Genomic DNA, 18,292 nt, shown 5'->3' with positions numbered 1-18,292 from the left:
CAAGATCTTATGGAACCACATGTTCTACATGCTCCAAAAATGGAGGTGCTAATCCACAAAAGAATCCAAGAAATAGATAACCAAGGTGTTGTGGTAGGTGTTCTCATGCATCAGCTCAAAATGGTACAAGACTAGGGCTATGACTATATCTACTTGAGACACAAAGGCGTCACTAGAAAAATTAGTGTCAAAGATCATAGTTATAGACATGTATAGCAAACCCCAGGGGAATAATTACACTCCACAACTAAACAAGAAAATAAAGTACCTACTTCGTTGCAAATCAAAGCGCTCTCGGGGGATATGTGTTCGAAACGTGAGCCCAAGCAGGTGCCCAGCCTCTGGCTGTGGGAGGTGTGAAAGAGAGAGAACAAGAACAACTGATGCAACTAACTCTGGCAATCACCGTACCCGTCAATTAATTGATTAATACATTTGAGTACAACTTAATCCTTAGACAAGGCGGGCTGTTAGCATCACCGACACTTAGATCATCTGCTAAGTAGGAGTTTAAGCTCCCATTTTACACGATTAGCTGGGCCGTTATCGACACCGCGGCTTAACAATCATTTAATCAATCTATAGTCAATGATGGTGATGAAAAGTTCTCTTCTGCCAGTTTAACTGCTTCAATTCTCGAGGATTCTGCAAGCTTCAATTTACTTCATTGTCTCGATCATCAAGCTTCTCTTCTTGCTTGTTTGCTTGCCTTATGCTCTTCTTGCTTTGCTTGCTTGCCTTGACAAGCTTCTTCTCAACCTACTTTCTTGATTCAACCTCGACAAGCCCTTCTCCTCTTGGCTTGCTCAAGCTCTCCATTTTTTGTAATCCTCTTGGCTTGCTCAAGCCTCAACCTCGATCTTCCTTTCTCGCCTTGGCTTGCTCAAGCCTCGACAAGCTCACCGCCTTGCTTCCTCGACCAAGCTCGTCCTATGAATCTCCTTCCTCTCCTTTGCCAAGCTTGCCCTTGTTCAAGCTTGAGAGCACAAGAACTTGGAGCTATTGTCCTCCTTTGATCGATTGAGCACGAGGGAGAGAGAAAGAAAAGATCTTTGGTCCTTTCCTTCGTTCAAGCTCGAGAGAGAGAGCTTGCCTCCTTTATCTTGGCGAGCATGAGAGCCAGAGAGAGGGAACGTTGCTCCTTGCTCGGACCCCTCCCCGCCTTCCTCTTCTTCATTTTCTCTCCTATGCTTCCCCTCGAATTCCTTTTCCAAGAGAGAGAGATTTCCCTCCTTTATCTTGCCCTCGTTCCATTGCCCTCGTTATCTCGCTTGCTTTGCTTGTGGACCCTATTATTAGCACCCCTCTACTCCCTTAGCAACGACGGCACCATCATTTGCTAAGGGATGTGTAAACCTCGTTGATGACGTGGCAACAGATTTAGGACCTGCATAATGCGACTCGACCAGTGCCAAAAATATGCACCCTAGGGAACTCTCCTTTTTTCGTTTCTGGCTCGCGCTCAACGGCGCATCAGTGCCGCCTGCGCATCTCTCCAAGCTACCTCCACGCTACCTGCACCTTCCTGATCACGCCATTTTTCCGCTTTTTCCCCTTTTGGCTTCACACTCCACTGATTTAATTGGGTGGCCACCCCTCTTTAGGCAATGTCCGGGCAGCCTTTTAGGATATGGGCCCTTGGAACTTTGGGCGGTCGGTTTTTAAGGTAAATTTTGGGCGGGCTTTTGATGGATTTTGGGTAGGCCTTGAGTACGGGTGGTCATTGGGTTTTAATGGACGGCCACACTTGTGCACCACACATGGCATACATTTTGGCCAAGGCAATGCCAAGCACGATAATATTATCGAGAATTTTAATTCCCGCATCACTTTTTTGATAGTGCCATATGCTTTCAATATGCAAGTATAAGTGATTGCATTCGGAGAGTTTTCCTCTCTTTGCAAATGCTCCAAATAGCCATCTTCCTGGTCCTGCCTTGTTGGGTATATCCCGCGATCAAAACCCGATAGAGAGCCAAAATCTCCCAGATGGAATTTCGGCCGAGCCGACTAGCTAGGCTGGCACGGAACTGGCCCCCGATGAATCTTTAATGGCCAATAACATGGCAACCGTAACTCTGATCACTCATTTGAAAATATCGACGCGCTCCACAAAGTGAGCACTTCAAGCCCATGCATTCAATTCAATTATGTCACCCCAGCTGCAGTTGCCCAATCCGGTACAGATCTGCATTCTGCATTCAACTTAAACTTCAAACTGCCATAACTTCTTCCCAGTAGCTCCGATCAATGAGCCGTAAAGACAAGCCGATAGAGCACTCCAAGTACTGCAGTTCTAAATCATAATATCCCATCTGTGCTCACTTCTGTCATAGTCCTTTTTAGCATCATTAATGCATTAGTTGGCCCTTTAAAGCCGCATCCGGCATACAATAATCATTAAGCTTGACTTGTTAACAAGCCGGGGTCACTTCTCAATAAATGTGTAGGCTTCAAAGAAGCTTAGCTTGCATTTCTTTGCTCTTTTTCTCTTCATGGCAGCGGAGTTGCACACCATCCACCCCCTTTGAACCTGCACAGCCTCCGGTCTCTGCCAACTGCACCTGCTATAGGTACCTTAAGCTCTTTGCCATCATCAGGCTCACATAACTGGTAAACATATGAAAAATAAAATGAAGCTTATACCCTATCATCATTGTTCTAGCTTAACCATTAAGTAGATTCCCATCAAAAATCTTTGAACCGTATTTGTCGTATCTTCAAAGCATTCAATTATGGAAAACCTATTTAGTGAACCCTGCGAGACTCAAGTGCTCCAGTTAACGATGCACACGGCTTGACCATTAAGCTCGCTTTAGGGAACCCTGTCAAGCTCAAGCATGCCTTACTCTCTCTGCACATGGAATGGCCGTCAAGTCCTTTACCTCAAGTTGTGATAGCAGAACCAAATCAAAAGATGTGAATATACTTCAGCAATTATCCAAAGAAGTCCACTAGAAGCCAGCCATGTAATCTTATTGACTGCATAGTTGAAAACTCTTATGACTTAGCATCATCTAGAAACCAAATCCTTGTATCATGCAACCTGCTACATCAGGCATCTAGTATCCTCCGAATCTGCAACTTACACTTTAGTAACCCCCAGGATCAAATGGAATAATAAGAAATTGTCCGCACACTCAAGCAACATAATATCCACATGAGCATACATTTCCTGTATCAATCAACCTCAAGCATTTCTGGTGCAAATATGCTACCCCTGGTTCAAATAGTATGCAATTGCTATGCATACTTAACAGTATCCATCCATATTGAATCTGCTTGTGAATATCCTTAGAATCTCTTGGATCAAAAACCATTGAGATCACATAGCATTGATGGGTTCCACAATATACTAGAGCTTCACCTGAAGCATAGTGCAAAACCCACATCTCATAAACTTTTTGGCAACTTAAGCTCGTTACTAGTAAGAATTAAAGAAATATGACTCCCTTTTACTGGAAGCCAATACATCACTGAAGTAAACATCAATAGGAATAGCATCCAAATCCAGCCACATTTGGCACATTGTCCAAGGAAATGAAAAACCTTGTGCACTTTTTGCAGTATAAAGGATGATTTATCATCATCACCCCCTCTAGCTTCATAGCCATCACAAAAAACCTTGGGAGTCTCTCGACCTGTATCATCAGACGAATTTTCACCTGTTGGGATTTCAGCTTCATCATGAAAAAACAGCTTTATCCTGTAGACCTTCATGCGTAGCATCCTTGGGAAAGTCACCCTTAGAAGTCTCAACATAAATCAAAATTGTAGGATTTATCTCCTCATGAAACCCATGTACAAGCATAGATGTAAAATCTCTATTGATAACCTGTTCACAATCAACATGATATAAAAAATATTCATACTCATCAATATCACCCTATGCTTCCTCGTCTGCATCCATGTTACTTAGCAATACATCATAGCATTGTAAAGGCTCATTTGGAACCCCCTCTGAAGAGGTACATGTATCAAAAAGCCCTTCTATATTGTCATAATTATCTCCTTCAGGTCTAGACAAAAAATCATCGATTATGGCATCTTCTTCCATGATAATAGCATCTATAAACATATGGTTAGTAGTAATTATAGGTTCATTGACATCCTCAAGTTCATCCTATAGTGGGTCCACAATCTTGGTCACTTCATCAGCTACTATGCATATAATAGCTTTGTTTATGCAATCATCTGTAGCAAACATGTTTTCTTGCTTGCCTATAGTGATGATAGTTTTAGAAATATTCTGTAGAGGCTCATCTGCTTGATGAACTCCTTCAGAATAACCCATGTCAAGGTCAACAGCTTGTGAACCACTTGCTGTACAGTCTATGTCTTCACTGAAACCATTATTGGAGCTAGCATCCATGCGAGCAATCTTTGAAAAAAAATCATACAAATTTGTTTCAGCATTAAATTCATCATTTACCTTTTCTTTATTGCTCAAAATATGCTCCTCTAAAACTGAATCTACCACTTCTAGCTCAACATTTTCTTTGGCTTTGCCTCTTGCAAAAATATGCTCCCAGAATTCATCATAGTTGAGAAGTTACAATTGATCCCTTCACCTTTACTGAAGACAACCTGACTTCGTTTATTAATCTCTTTTATTTCCAGATCTATAATCCTTGAACTTTTGTAAATAAATTCCTTTGCAAAATAGTCCCACCGTGTGGGATATGCTTCTACTAGTTCTGGAACCTGCTTTTTAAAATCCGAGTTTACAGCATCTTCAAAAGCTGCAATCATTCGATCTTCTGGAACATTTCGGCTCTTCATCTCAGTTTCGTAACATGCAATAAAACCTTCTGGATCATATTCCTAAAAAACACGATACGGCTCCCATACAGCATCAAGTGTCATCTCTAAAGCATCATGAATCCGCTTTTTTTATGCATGGCTTTCGCTTCCTGCAGACATCCCTAAACTAATTCCATCATTTTTGCCAAATATGAACCGCTATATTTTTATCAAATCCATTAGAATTGAGGTCGTCAATAAACAGATTCAATTGTTATGGAATCTCCATCTTTACCTCCCACCCCGGCTTGTTTTGCGTCGGGTTCACCAAAGATGTCGGGGGATATGCATTTGAAATTTGAGCCCAGGCAGGCGCCAGGCCTCTAGCTGTGGGAGGTGTGAAAGAGAGAGAACAAGAACAACCGATGCAACTGACTCTGGCAATCATTGTACTCGTCAATTAATTGATTAATACATTTAAGTACAACTTAATCCTTAGCCAAGGCAGGCTGTTAGCAGCACCGGCACTTGGATCATCTGCTAACTAGGAGTTTAAGATCCCATTTTACACGATTAACTGGGCCGTTATCAACACCAGGGCTTAACAATTATTTAATCAATCTCTAGTCAATGACGGTGATGAAAACTTCTCTTCTGCCACTTTAACTGCTTCAATTCTCGAGGATTCTGCAAGCTTCAATTTAGTTCACTGCCTGGATCATCAAGCTTCTCTTCTTGCTTGTTTGCTTGCCTTATGATCTTCTTGCTTTGCATGCTTGCCTTGACAAGCTTCTTCTCGACCTACTTGCTTGTTTCAACCTCGACAAGCCCTTCCACTTCCTCCTCATTCCATTCCCCTCGTTATCTTGCTTGCTTCACTTGTTGACCCTATTATTAGGCCCCCCTACTCCATTAGCAACAACGGTGCCCTCGTTGCTAAGGCGCGTGTAAACCTCGTTGATGACGTGGTAGTAGATTTAGGACCTGCACAAAATTTGAACGGACCAGTGTCGAAAATATGCGCCTTGGCGAACTCTCCTTTTTTCGTCTCTGGCTCGTGCTCAACGGAGCATCGGTGCCACCTGCGCATCTCTCCAAGCTACCTCGACACTGTCTGCGCCCTCCCGCTCACACCATTTTTCCGCTTTTTCCCCTTTTGGTTTCACACTCCACTGATTTAATTGGGTGGCCACCCCTCTTTAGGGAATGGCCGGGCGGCCTTTTAGGTTATGGGCCCTTGGGACTTTGGGCGGTTGGTTTTTGAGATAAATTTTGGGCGGGCTTTTCATGGTTTTTGGGCAGGCCTTGAGTATGGGCGGCCATTGGGTTTTAATGGGCGGCCATAGTGATGAAGTAAAGGAGGAATTCCAAAAGACACTCATGCACTTAGCACAATGAGGTATGAGTGGAGAAGCTTCTACATTGAAAACCTTTCTTGGAAATGTGGAAGCTATTGAGACGTCCTTGATGTCACATGTGCTATATTTGTTGCTTGAAGCACCCATCAACTCCATCTCCTACATTGCATGCTTTTGTTTGAAAAATTTCTCATATGCATATAGGGTGTCCCATAATTGACACCTGCATTAGGCACTCTTCCTTTGTTTCTCCCAAGCACTCATGTTGGACGGATACGACGCGATGGACATCAGCACAACGAGAACTCACCTAACATGTAATGTCAGTTAAGGAAGAAGCTCGACCCGCAGGTGCGTGGAAGCAATCATAAGGTGTCAACCTACACTCGACCGACTCCTAACCAATTCCTACAGAGGTCTCTACCAATTGTCTAAGTCACAGCCTTCAAGAGTGCAAAAGAGGAAACTTCCTACAATGCTTTCTAGAGCCGAAAACCCATCAAAAAATCTCGAAACACCATAGAACTTGAAGGAGACCCTACTAATACCAATAGGCCGCTCTCCCTAAGGTCTATGAACCAAAATCACGACCCAAAACACCCGGTGCAGAAACACGTAGGATATCTGGCCAAAATCTCTAGGTCTTCGTTTCCAAAATTTAAAGTGCCTAATGTGTAGTTCTACTCAATGTGAACGCGTGGATATGTTGCAATGCAAAATCAGACAACGTATGCTCACCCAAACAACCGATGAAGCTCGTAGAAGGAGCTCACAAAGCCGGACCGTACGCGTGCAATGTTGGTATCGGTGCGTAGCTCTAGTCGGGGGCAACACGCTGCACTTCTTCGCACTCGATTCTGACCACCGTAGCACACGTAGCGTCAAGAGGAATCTCACACTCTCTCTCCCGTACAGAGTACGCTCACTCACAGACTTCAAACTTGTTTTCTAAAATTACAAAAGGTTTTTTCATTAAGGTCAAAAAGTGGTATATATACCTTACAATCACCGTAGATAGCCATGGAAACTAGTGAGAGATAGAGTTGTGGAAGTACCTAGCAATCTCTTACCATTCCAAGGCCTCTATTACTCTATTGAATTTCCAAACTAGCGTGTCTATTGTGCAACCAAGCTTCAAGTTAGCCCACCGAGTGGTAAGCAACTTGTCATGAACCTCCAACCCTTTCCCATTAGGAAGAGAATAAAGTCTAGGAGGGCCTCTTTATTTGGCAGTTCAAGGAAGTCAAACCTTTAGTATTGAGAAAACAAACAAAGAAAAGCTTTTGAATCCAAACAGGCAAAATGGCAAACTATATAATGTAACATATCTATGGAAAGAGATCAATCTGTAGATTTCAGATCTATAATATCCACTCAAATCAGAGATCCAAAATCAACCATCTACTCAATCTAGTTATCAAAACTGGGATACAATCTGGAAACTTGTGTAAGTCTCAATATTTACAAGGTGAAAAATCGGGTTTTCATCAATGAATGAATAATTACAAAAATAATAGTCCTCCGAGTAGTTAGATGCCGTGGGGTGTGTCCAGCTTCTAACATCCCCCCCCCTCCTTCATGTCGTCCCCGACATGGCCTTGATCTGCTGCTTCATCTTATTGTTTCCCGCATCTTTAGCAGTGCTTCGTACCTTGCATGTAGGTTCAGCATTGTTGGGCCAAAGATATCTGTATTCATGGTGAAGAACACCGTATAAAATGCTTCTTCAAAAGCCTGGAGGTGATAGGATGGTAGAAACATGATTTTTTGGTACAGCGCATGTATCACCTCCTTGGAAGGCTGATCTGACAAATCATAAGCACATCTGTATGTATCCTGAAAGAAGAATATGTTGTCGGTCACTTGGCTTGGATTGAAGGTCTCGAACACTTCTAGGATAGTTCTGCAGATTTTTGGCATTATAATGCATGTAAGGTAAGGTGAGCCAATGAACAACTTTATGGCTCCCGTTAGGGTTTTCACCATGTATTGGACACTTATTCTCTCACCTGCCTTCACGCCCGGCAGCTTTGCATAATTCAGCCAAGTGGGTTGGCTTCTTTGCAAAATTTCTTGTGCCTTCCACGTCCTAAACCTTGGTAGAGGACAGAAGCTGAGGTTGTCCCTGATATGTTTAGGTGCCTCTACCAAGTGGATTAGGTATTGTGGGTACTTGGTAAGCCAAGACTTCCTCCACTTTGGCTAAGAATCTACTATAAGCTTAACTCCTTCTGGCTTCGAGGTGTCTGCATTGTAAAGAGGTACCGTTGGTTCTTCTGTGATCCGCTTGTTGATTGTTGTTGCCTCATATTTCAGCAATGGATATGGGAGAGAGGGTTGAAGCCACTCGCGCCTGAGATTGCTGGCGTCGATCTTCTGAATTGTCATAGATTTGAAGACCCTGTGCTCCCATTCCAAGGCTTCCTTCGTGCTTTCTCTTAGCTCTTCCTCTATTGCCTTACGCAATTTTTCCTCCTCTTCTTATGTTAGATCCTGCGGCTCTTGAGAGGGTCCTACTATGCATTCCTCTTGCATGGGTGTGTCCACAGGGTCTGCCACATTTTCAAGGTCAATGCCCTCATTGGTGGCTGGCCCTGAGCTTTCTTCCTCTGCTTGTTGCTGGCCTTTTAACTCCTCAATTTGCTTGAGGAGTGTTTGTTTTTCCGCTTCAGATTCTCCGCCCATATTCACGAGGAGGTCATTAAGTTCAACGTTTACTCTTTCTGCCTCCTCGAGCTTTTTCTTTATGCTTTCCACTTCTTCTTGTAGGGCATTTTGGTTGTCCTCCATTCTTGTTTGCATTACAATAGAACCTTCAGCCATCAGTAACCTCTGCTTTTTCTCAAGAGTCGGCTCCTTCTGAAGTTCCTGCATTTGCTCTTTATATAGTTGACTCTCGAAAATGATTTGAGTCGAGCTCGTAGCTCTGACTCTTGTAGGTGATGCTCGCAGCCTCTGGATGGTTTGATCTTTGACTTTTAATTGGTCCTTGAGCTCAAGGACTTCATCCAGGCTTGCTTCTTGTTCTATCTCTGCTTTTTCCTTGGCATTTCTCATGGCCTCTACTTCTTTCGATTCTTCGGCCAACTGTAGTGTCAAATTATCCCTTTCTCTTTCGGCATCTCGCAATGACTTGTTGAACTGCAGACACTCTTCTTCAGCTGCTTGTATTCTTTTTGTTGCTGTCTTATTTGCTTCTTCCATTGCTTGGCAGTTTTGTAGAGCCGTTTCCAAGCTGGCATGCAGGTCATCTTCTCTCTCTTTTTGCCTTTGGCTTTGTGCCTGCAGAGAATCCACTTCCTTTTTTATCTGTTCTTTAGTGGATTTTAGAGTCGTCATTTCTTCCTCTGAAGCCATGGATTGTGCTCGCAATCCGGCTAGCTTTTTCATTACCACGTCCCAGTCATTAGAGGGCGGGTGCAGGTCTACAGTGTTTGTAGCAATTTCCTTAAGTTCCACTAGCCGAATGCCTTGCATCTGTTATTTATGCCCTATCCTCGCCAAGTCGAATGCAACTGTGGCGGCTTCTTCCTTTGTATAGCATGCAGCTAGAAGGTCCAAAAATGCATAATAGGCCTCGTCTAATCCTTTTTGCTCAGACTCACTCTTGGCCTCTTCCTTTGGCTCAGGTTCTTGCCTTTGCTCTTGCTTCTCAGCTTGCCTTTCTTCTTGTTTGTCCTTAGCCTCTTTATCTTCTGGTGGAGGGCTACTAGGAGGTGATGGCTGTGGGCTGGGTTTAGGGCTCTCTGGTAAAGCTGTCGGTTTGCCCTTTAAGTCCCTGTCTGCTTTTGTTTTCCTTTCCCTTTCTTGGCTTTCTTGTTCATCTAACAGTGTCTGCCTTATCTGCTCCACTTCCTCCTCGGTGAAAGGTACATGGGGAATGTTTTCTGCTGCAGCATCAAGAATCTCGAAATTCTTGATATAATCTTCAAAGCGGTCCCTTTGTACTCTTCTGGAAGATCCAGACATAGACTCGAGAGATGGCTTCCAGAGTTCATTTAAATCACCTTTGAGGGCTCTTTCTGCTCGGAAACTCTCCATCAGCCTCTCGGGTCTTGCCACTTTTTGTGACCTTGTCTCTTTGGCCGGCACTTGAGCAAACTCTTTTTTTCCTTTATTCTGCTCGAGTTGCTCCTCTTCAACTGGCTCTAGCCGTCTCTTCAACCTCGTAGCCACCCTTGGTTCTCTTTGTGGCTCATCTTCCTTGTATTCTTTTACCCTTAGCCAATCATTCTGAGATGGGGGGTCAGGCCACCTTCCTTTAGCATGTAGTGTTGCATAAACCACCTTGGTTATCAATTCTCCTGGCACTATGTAGGTTGGATTTTTGTTGCCCATCTTTACCAAGCTGTCATGTATGTATGTCGCATAGTTGATTATCTTTGGGGTGCCTTTTGTCATTGCCCAAGTAAACGTTGTGGCAGTTGCACCTGGCAGCATCCTGTACTTCTGTGGCCTCTTCGTGCACATGTGGAAGTACTGGTTGTACAATTGGCTCATGATTGCCACCTTTGGGTTGGAAATGTCTTCAAAGGTGTAATTTGTCTTTTTCTCTTTGTACACCTTGACTTCATCCCTTGTTTTTGTCACACTGTCTCCCTGATTGGAGAGGTCTAGTGCATGGGCTACAACCCGCTCCGTGATTATGATCTCTGTATCTGGTCTGCCTTGTAAATCTGTCACCTTGGCCACTCCATCCTCTTTGATTCTTGTTACAAACTCCCATACTCTTTTGATGTCCACCCCTGCTAGTATTGCGTCGAAGTAGTTATGGAGGTCAATTTTATCCAAGTAGCCATCCATTTTGCTTCGTACAAATTCATTGAGTTCTCTTGGCAGCATTGGTAGCTCTATTACATTGTCTTCATTGTCTTTGAACACTCCCTGGTAGATCTTTAGGTCATTAGACTCTAACAGATCCTCTTGTATCCAGGTGCTGGTGGGCTTTAATGTTCCTTCTGGAATGACAAAAGGTTCCACCTTGTCCAGATAATCTTTGATTGTCATTCTTTTCTTATTTGCCGGTGACTTCGAGGCTGCCATAGATCCTGTTACACTCAGTAGTCCAAAGTTAGCGTTTTTTCCATATTAGCTGCGAAACTCGGTTTTACTTATCCAAATGACTTGAAAATTGAAATTAAAGCTTGAAAGGAACTTGTGAAGTTGTGCATGTGCTCATAGTGCAAATCTGGCCAAAAATTTCCATCTAGACATCCTACGCGTAGGATGTCTTTTTCATCAGAATTGGTTCATACTTGACATGCAGGTAGGGTAAGGCTCATGGAACATGGCTATATGCTTGGATTTGAATTTGGATATCAAAAAGTGAATTTTTGGGCTGCTTAAAGCTTTAGGTCACAATTTGGGTAGAGTGTCCATCATAGGTAGCAATTGATGTCCAAATGGGTTGAAAATTGGTATATGGGCTCAATGCACCATGGTATTGGCTCCCATGATGTCATTCCTTGCACAGAAGGCTAAATTTATGCTGAAGACATCCTACGCGTAGAATGTTTTTTTCATCAAAATTTGATGAAACTTGTTCTGTTGGTTGTCCTTGGCCTATGGAGCATGGCCATGTTCTTGGATTTGAATTTGGACAAGATTTGATGCTTGTAGGCCTCTGTGAGGTGTTTTTGGGCTCAAAAAGTGTATCTTGAAGGTGTTGGGGGTCAAAGGTGATTAGAATGGCTTCAAACTTGACATATGGGCTCTTGATGATGAGGTAATTAGATTTGGAATGATAAAACATCCCTTCCATGCCAAAAAGGTCCATTAGACATCCTACGCGTAGGATGTCTATTTCATCCTTTTTTCTCCCTGACCACACAGATTGTTTGCTGATGTGTATGTGAATGTGTTGTGCAAGTCTCATGAGATTTGGACAAGATTTGGTAGGTCAATGGCCCATTATTGCCTCTATGCCCTAACTTTGCGTTTTTCCATGCATATGAGGTCAAATCTAGTCAAAATGTGATGAAACTTGGAGTATGGCTTGTAAATTTCATTCAGAACATGTGCATGACAAAAAATATTGAGGTTTGTGCCAAAAAGTGCCCTTGAGACATCCTACGCGTAGGATGTCTCTTGGTGATTTTTTCAGTGCTAGTGCTCCCAGTGCTTGCCCTTTGCTCCCCTAAGTCCCTTTTGAGCCTAATTTCAACAAAAAAAGTCAAATGGATAGAGTATAACTCCCTGTGTGGACTTTAGAGCCTCCGTGCCATTTTCTGACTTTTGGAGTGCTTTTTGGCGATGAAATGTCTCGATGTTGGTCTCCATAGCTTCTCGATCCCTTGGGGATCCTTGCCGTATGGTTTTTGTTGACTTTGGCTTCACCGAAGCTCCATTTGGCAATTTGTTGCTCTAGAAGCACATGTTGTGGCGTTTACATACCTTTGATGATTTTTGGTGGTCTACCACCATAGGACTTGGTTGTTGATGGTCTAGGAAAGCCGCTCGTTAAGTTTGGTGGCAAACGGACTTGCAGTTTGGCCACAAGTGCATTTTGACGCTTTGTGTGTCTGATGCCGTTTCTGAGGTTTAGTGCCGCTTCGGGTCACTTTTTGGTCATGCGGATCATATGGAATTGTCGAGCATGTCGAGATGCTCCTACCCATAAATTTTGGTAGCATTTGGTCACCGTTTCGCTGATTTCCCATTTGGTGGCCTCTTGCGGGTTTCTGGGAATTAGGGTTTTTCCCAATGGTTTCCCACTGCCTTTGGCTATCCAACACTAGTCTCCTAGACTAGGGTAAGCTTCCGATGAAGTTTTGTTGCTTTCGGGTTAGCCGTTAGGCCGCCGTTTCTACTTGCACGTCTCTACCGCTCGCTTTGTATGTGACCTCTACGCTAGTTTTCGCGACAGAATGACAAACATGCGCGAAAAGCTCAAGGTGGTGAGCCTACCTCTCATGTCTAGAGCTGGTCGGGTAGACGAGTGCGTCGTAGAAGCTGCTGGAAGGTCGATCCGCTCTAGTTGGCAGAGGCTCTCTCCACAAAGTCAATAGTGAGAATGAGCTAAAAATGGGGTGAAAATTTCTTATAATGGAAGTCCCCGAACCATTTTTCATGAAATTTGACATGTGTTCCTATCTTTCTACAAGATGCAGTTTAGGCTCAAAAATTTCTTGATTTGGACTCCATTTTCTCTGTTTACCAAAAATTTGTCATTTCCGTCAAAACCTGGCTAAAACACGCTTTCCGCTCCAGTCTCATAATTGCACCCCCACTGTACCATAGGTTGTTCTTTAGTCACTGGTCATCCCCATATTTTTTGTTTTTTATTACGACTATTTTTCACCTGTTTTTTGTATTTTTGAAGTTTTTCTGCCGAAAATTAGCAAAATTAAAAGGAAAATAGCAAATCAAACCTAGAGAATCCCCAAAATTCATAATAGATCTCAAACATCACCGCAACACATTATATACACTCACATGCAATTTTTATGGCCGGATTTCTCCGTTTTATTAGTATTTTTCCTGAAAAAATGGCTATTTCTACTTATATACACACACCTAGGGGCTTGATTTGGCGTTTGGCCCCATATACCTGTAGATTCATGCTATATAAGGGCATATGTACTTGGGTTACTCCAAAAAATTTCGCAATCAAGCAACAAACCTTAAAATAGTCAAAAATCATGCCCTTTTTTGTTGTTTCTGTCATTGGTTCCGCATTTGAGAGTGCCTCTAGAATGCCTCCCCCCCCTCCTAGCCGGAGTCCTCCCGAACGACAAGGTTGTCGCCTCAGATTATGTGTCGTGCATAGGTTGAAAAAGTTGTGCTAATGCCTGGCCGTTTAATGTGGCCCTATTTTATGCATACTCGGTCAATGCATGGAAAAACTAATGTTGTGCAAGAGAAGGGTATAAGCAAGATGCTTATTGGCATCCGCCGTCGAGTTTTCCTGCTTTCTTTGCAAGTAACAACTATAACTCTACTACTCTCTGTTTAATTGTCTTTTTGGCAAGAAGCAATTGCTTTGCCGACACTGTTGATGGAATCGTAGCTGTGTCTAAGGATAGAATTGGCGGGGATGTAATGGCTATGGGCTTTATGGCCTTGACTTTCCATTGGTATTTTGTTGCTGCCTTTTTTTGTAGATGTTTGGGCTCTTTCTTGTTGGCCACTGGTTTGTCTTTCATCGGCATCCACATATGTCGGTTCCCATTTTTGAAATGCAGCTGTCTACTTTCCATTGTTGCTTGTATCGTAGGGAGTTCCTGTGGCTTTTTCATTGGTATCCAAATGTGAGTGACATTTGGGTTATGGCTAAGCATTTTCTTTGGGATCCACATTCGTTTTATGCCCTTGGTTTGGGGTTGAACAGTCTGCTTTGTTGGAATCCGTTTGTTACATTGTTGTTTTTCTGCCATTGCATTTCTATCCTTCCGCATCCATACTTGTTTACCTTGTTTTGGTAGCCTAGATTTTTGCATTGTGGCCGGTGACTTCATCTGTCTGTAATTAGCATGGTTTGCTTTTACCCTATTGTTGGTCTCGGGTTTCCTGTTGTTCTTTAATGGCATTTGTGCTTTTGGCTTTGTTTTCAGTGATTGCATGGCTTGCAGTTGATCATGCTTGTATTGCTAAGCAAAATCTATCACCTGTTGTTCATTTTCTTGTTGAATTTTGACCGCCTTTGCTTTCCAATCTATCTGCACATTGTATGCTTTTTGCCAAGGTTGCCCTAGCATCATTGGGTGTTGTGTGCTTTCATCTGTCACCACATAGAATTTGTGTGGATAAATATATTGATGTATCTGTACATGCAATATAGTCCATCCGAGTGTTTTCAACGGGTGTGAGGTGCTACTTTCCAGCACTTGAGAAGTAGGATGAAGTTGACCTGTGACCTTCAGCTGTTGGTATAATCCGTAAGAGATGAAATTTGCTTGAGCACCCGAATCAAGCAAAGCTGTTGATTCAACTTGATTGTTGCCCACTTTGACCGCAATTATTGGCTCCAGTGTTTCCTCCTCCAACTTAGTCAGTCGAATGGCATTGATTCGCAATGGTGCTCCACTTGTTTTTTGTTGTCGCAAAAGCCGTCTTTTTGCAATGCGTTCTTGTGCTTCGGCTTGAGCTTCCTCCCGTACTCTGTCTTTTTCCTTCATTCGTTGTTTTCCTTGATGAATTTTTTGGAGCATCTCCTGGGTGAGTGGTAGATGATACCTCCTCAATCAACATCCACTAATCTAGTTTGGCATTTCTTCACCTGCTAATGTAGCAAGCTTGACAACTCCACTTTGTGATGGATCACTAATCACAAATGGTCCCATCCCTCGCTTTTTAAGTTTCTTGGCATGTTGTTTTAAGGTATAAACAAGTACGTAATCACCTGTTTTGAACTCTTTGGTACGCACATGTTTGTCAAAAAATTCCTTTTGTCTTCTCTTTTTAGCATAGATTGACGCGACAGCCCGTAAGCGGAGTTCATCTAGCTTTTCAAGATCATCAATCCTTGAAGAGAGTTCATGCCCTGTCCATTCCAAGCTTTTTGCTACTCGTAGAGTTGGGATTAAAACCTCTATGGGTAGTATAGCACGTAGCCCAAATACCATGTTGTATGGTGTTGTTCCTATTGATGTTTTGTAAGCTACCTTGTATGCCCATAGTGTTGAGTGTAGCTGCTGATCCCAATCTGTTCGTGATTCTGACACTATTTTAGTGAGAATCGTGCATAGTGTTTAATTTGTGGCCTCAGCTTGCCCATTGGCCTCTGGATGGTATGGTGCGGATTTCCTATGTATGACCATGAGTTCCTCTAGCAGATATTCAATGACTTCATTGAGAAAATGTGTTCCACGGTCACTTGAGGTGTCTGAACACTCATTATCTACATCATCATTTACTTCCAAATGTTCAAAGGAGTTGTACAACTCTTCTTGTTCTGGAGGTTCTACCGTCTCTTCTTCTGGTACAACGCTTACCATGTAATAGGGTAGCACATCATAGCCATCCTTATCGCAAAAAAAAAAATTTGGACTGTCGGTAATGGTACAGACATCCAATGTTGCTAGTATGTGTTCCCATTCTAGAGGTTCCAAGGCATCTTCAGGGAAAGGTTCCGGAATGTACTCCTTGTCCTCAATTGCTCTTTCTAAGACACAATCCTCTCTTCTTAAGCTTCCACAATGTGAAGCTCCACACATCCATAGCTCTTTTGGTTGCCTTAACCATGCTGGTAGTTTCGATCCTGCTACTGTAGCCGAATCAAACTCTTCCACTGGTGTTTGGTTCACATCTTTGTAACTATGGTCTTTCAGGTGTATTTTAGTTGTTGTCTCGCCGTGTCTGAGGTATATGTGGTCATAACCCCAATCTTGGACCATCTTCAATTCTCTCATGAATGGTCGTCCCAAGATTATCTCATAATTGTTCTTTTTGTCGAAATCGACTATTGCAAATGTATGCTCATACTCGATTCCGCACGAAGTGACAATTACTTTTTCTAAGAAACCTAGAGGCTTTTCCATGAACCCATCTGCCAATTGCAATTTCATTCTGGTAGCCCTCAAAGCTGGTTTTCCCCATTTTTTCGAGATTTCCTTAGTGGCGATAGAAACCCCCGCTCCACTGTCAAGAATAGCCTTGGAGACTACTCCTTGGAATTCTACGAGTAGCGTAGTGTTTTTGTCTTCTCTCTCGCAATATTCTCCATCCTTATTCAATGGTACTGGCCTAGTGTTTAGATTAGGCTTGTCCAACTCCCTGATCCCTTCTTGTAGCTTCAAGGTGGGGTCTTTCACTCCAAATTTTGCCAGGCATTTACCTACTGTGGTCCACATGTTTGGCCTTAACCTTAGGAGTTCTGCTAACGTGAATATGCATGCTACCGGGGTGGATAACAACTCATTCAATCCTTGTGAATCCATCACCTTGTTAGAAGAAAGTCTTTGAGATGGGATTGCTCTCACTTCCGACTTAGCTTCGTACTCTCCCAGGTAAGAGGGTAAAGTTCTCAAAGAGTTTGGTTGGCTGTGCCCCGAACTAATAGATCCTTGGTCTCCCCCTTGTGAATGTATCTCAAAGTTCATCTGCGATCTTGCCTCAAATTCTTCAATAGGAGGTAAGATCACATTCTTTTCTTTTCTTGTGCTATTCATGTGGTGATTCATCCTATTAGCCTTGTTGGCCTCACGGATTTGCTTCCACAGATCATCTAGACCGTTACAGTCCTTACCCATTTCTGCCAATAGTTTAGGTTGGAAACCGTCACTTGCCCCGTCGGTGGTATTTGGCACTATGATAGACTCTCCTCTAGACTCATAGTCATTAGTGAGCCTTTCATTTGTTTCCTCATGTTTCTCTAATGTTGGTTGGATAGGGGTTGGAGCTGGTGCTTCATGACAATTTGCAGGTTTACCCAACGGTTCTTCCATCAATGATTGAGCCGTCTCAATCATCTTTTTACACATATCCAACCTCTTTTTTTCTATTTCTGCATATGGATAAGTCATCCACCTTTGCTCCTGGGTTTGGTTCTTTTTAAGTCGAGCTTCATAAGCTTTTAGCAGTGCATCCAACTGCTCGTTTACCTTGTCTGCCAGCACCGATCCTCCTCATCCTGCAGTTTTGGGCTCTGCTATTTCCTTGGGTGCTATGGCTATTGTGGTGTGTGAGTTTAAACTAGCTAGATCCTCTAACCGCTCCAATCTGTTCTTTGTATGTTTCAACTCCTCGGATAGGGCTGTTTGGTGTTGTTCCTTCCTGGCCTTCCTATGCGCCTTTCTAGATTTCCAAGTGCTTCTCTGATTTTTCGTTTCTGAACTTTGGGCATCGATTTTTGGTTCTTCAATTATGGGTTCGCTTGTCCTTCTTTATGCTTGGGCCCGTGTTACCGCCTGAACAGGTATGATTGTTTCATTTTCCGATCCTCCACTGGAAGGTACTGTTTCTAACATGTTCAAGGTGGTTTTTGCTCCTTTTCTCGGGTTTTTAGGGCAATCAAGAATCAAATGAGTAATTCCACATTCTGGGAAATACGCATTGACTCTAATGATTTCATCATGAGGACAGTCTCTCAGCCAATGGTCTCCACCACACTTGTAGCAGGGTCCTTTAGGTTTTTGAGGTGCTCCTTGAGCTCCTCTTTGCTGGTAAGCATGCCTCTGTCCACCCATGCCTCCATTGGCTATGAACATCATTGTTCGTTCATCTAAGCTATATCTTCCTTCTCCTGTGGCATG

The 18,292-nt window shown here is 43.0% G+C and overlaps 1 pseudogene; it reads right to left on the bottom strand.

Moving 5' to 3' along the window:
- Positions 1 to 3,685: 3,685 nt before the first annotated feature.
- The window catches only part of LOC147460054 (amino-acid permease BAT1 homolog), a 41,701-nt pseudogene continuing 27,094 nt past the window's right edge, over positions 3,686 to 18,292 (bottom strand).

The sequence above is a fragment of the Adiantum capillus-veneris genome, chromosome 4, assembly GCF_014529385.1.
Source record: "Adiantum capillus-veneris isolate H3 chromosome 4, ASM1452938v2, whole genome shotgun sequence".
NCBI lineage: Eukaryota > Viridiplantae > Streptophyta > Polypodiopsida > Polypodiales > Pteridaceae > Adiantum > Adiantum capillus-veneris.
This window is presented reverse-complemented; position numbering and strand designations above follow the sequence as displayed.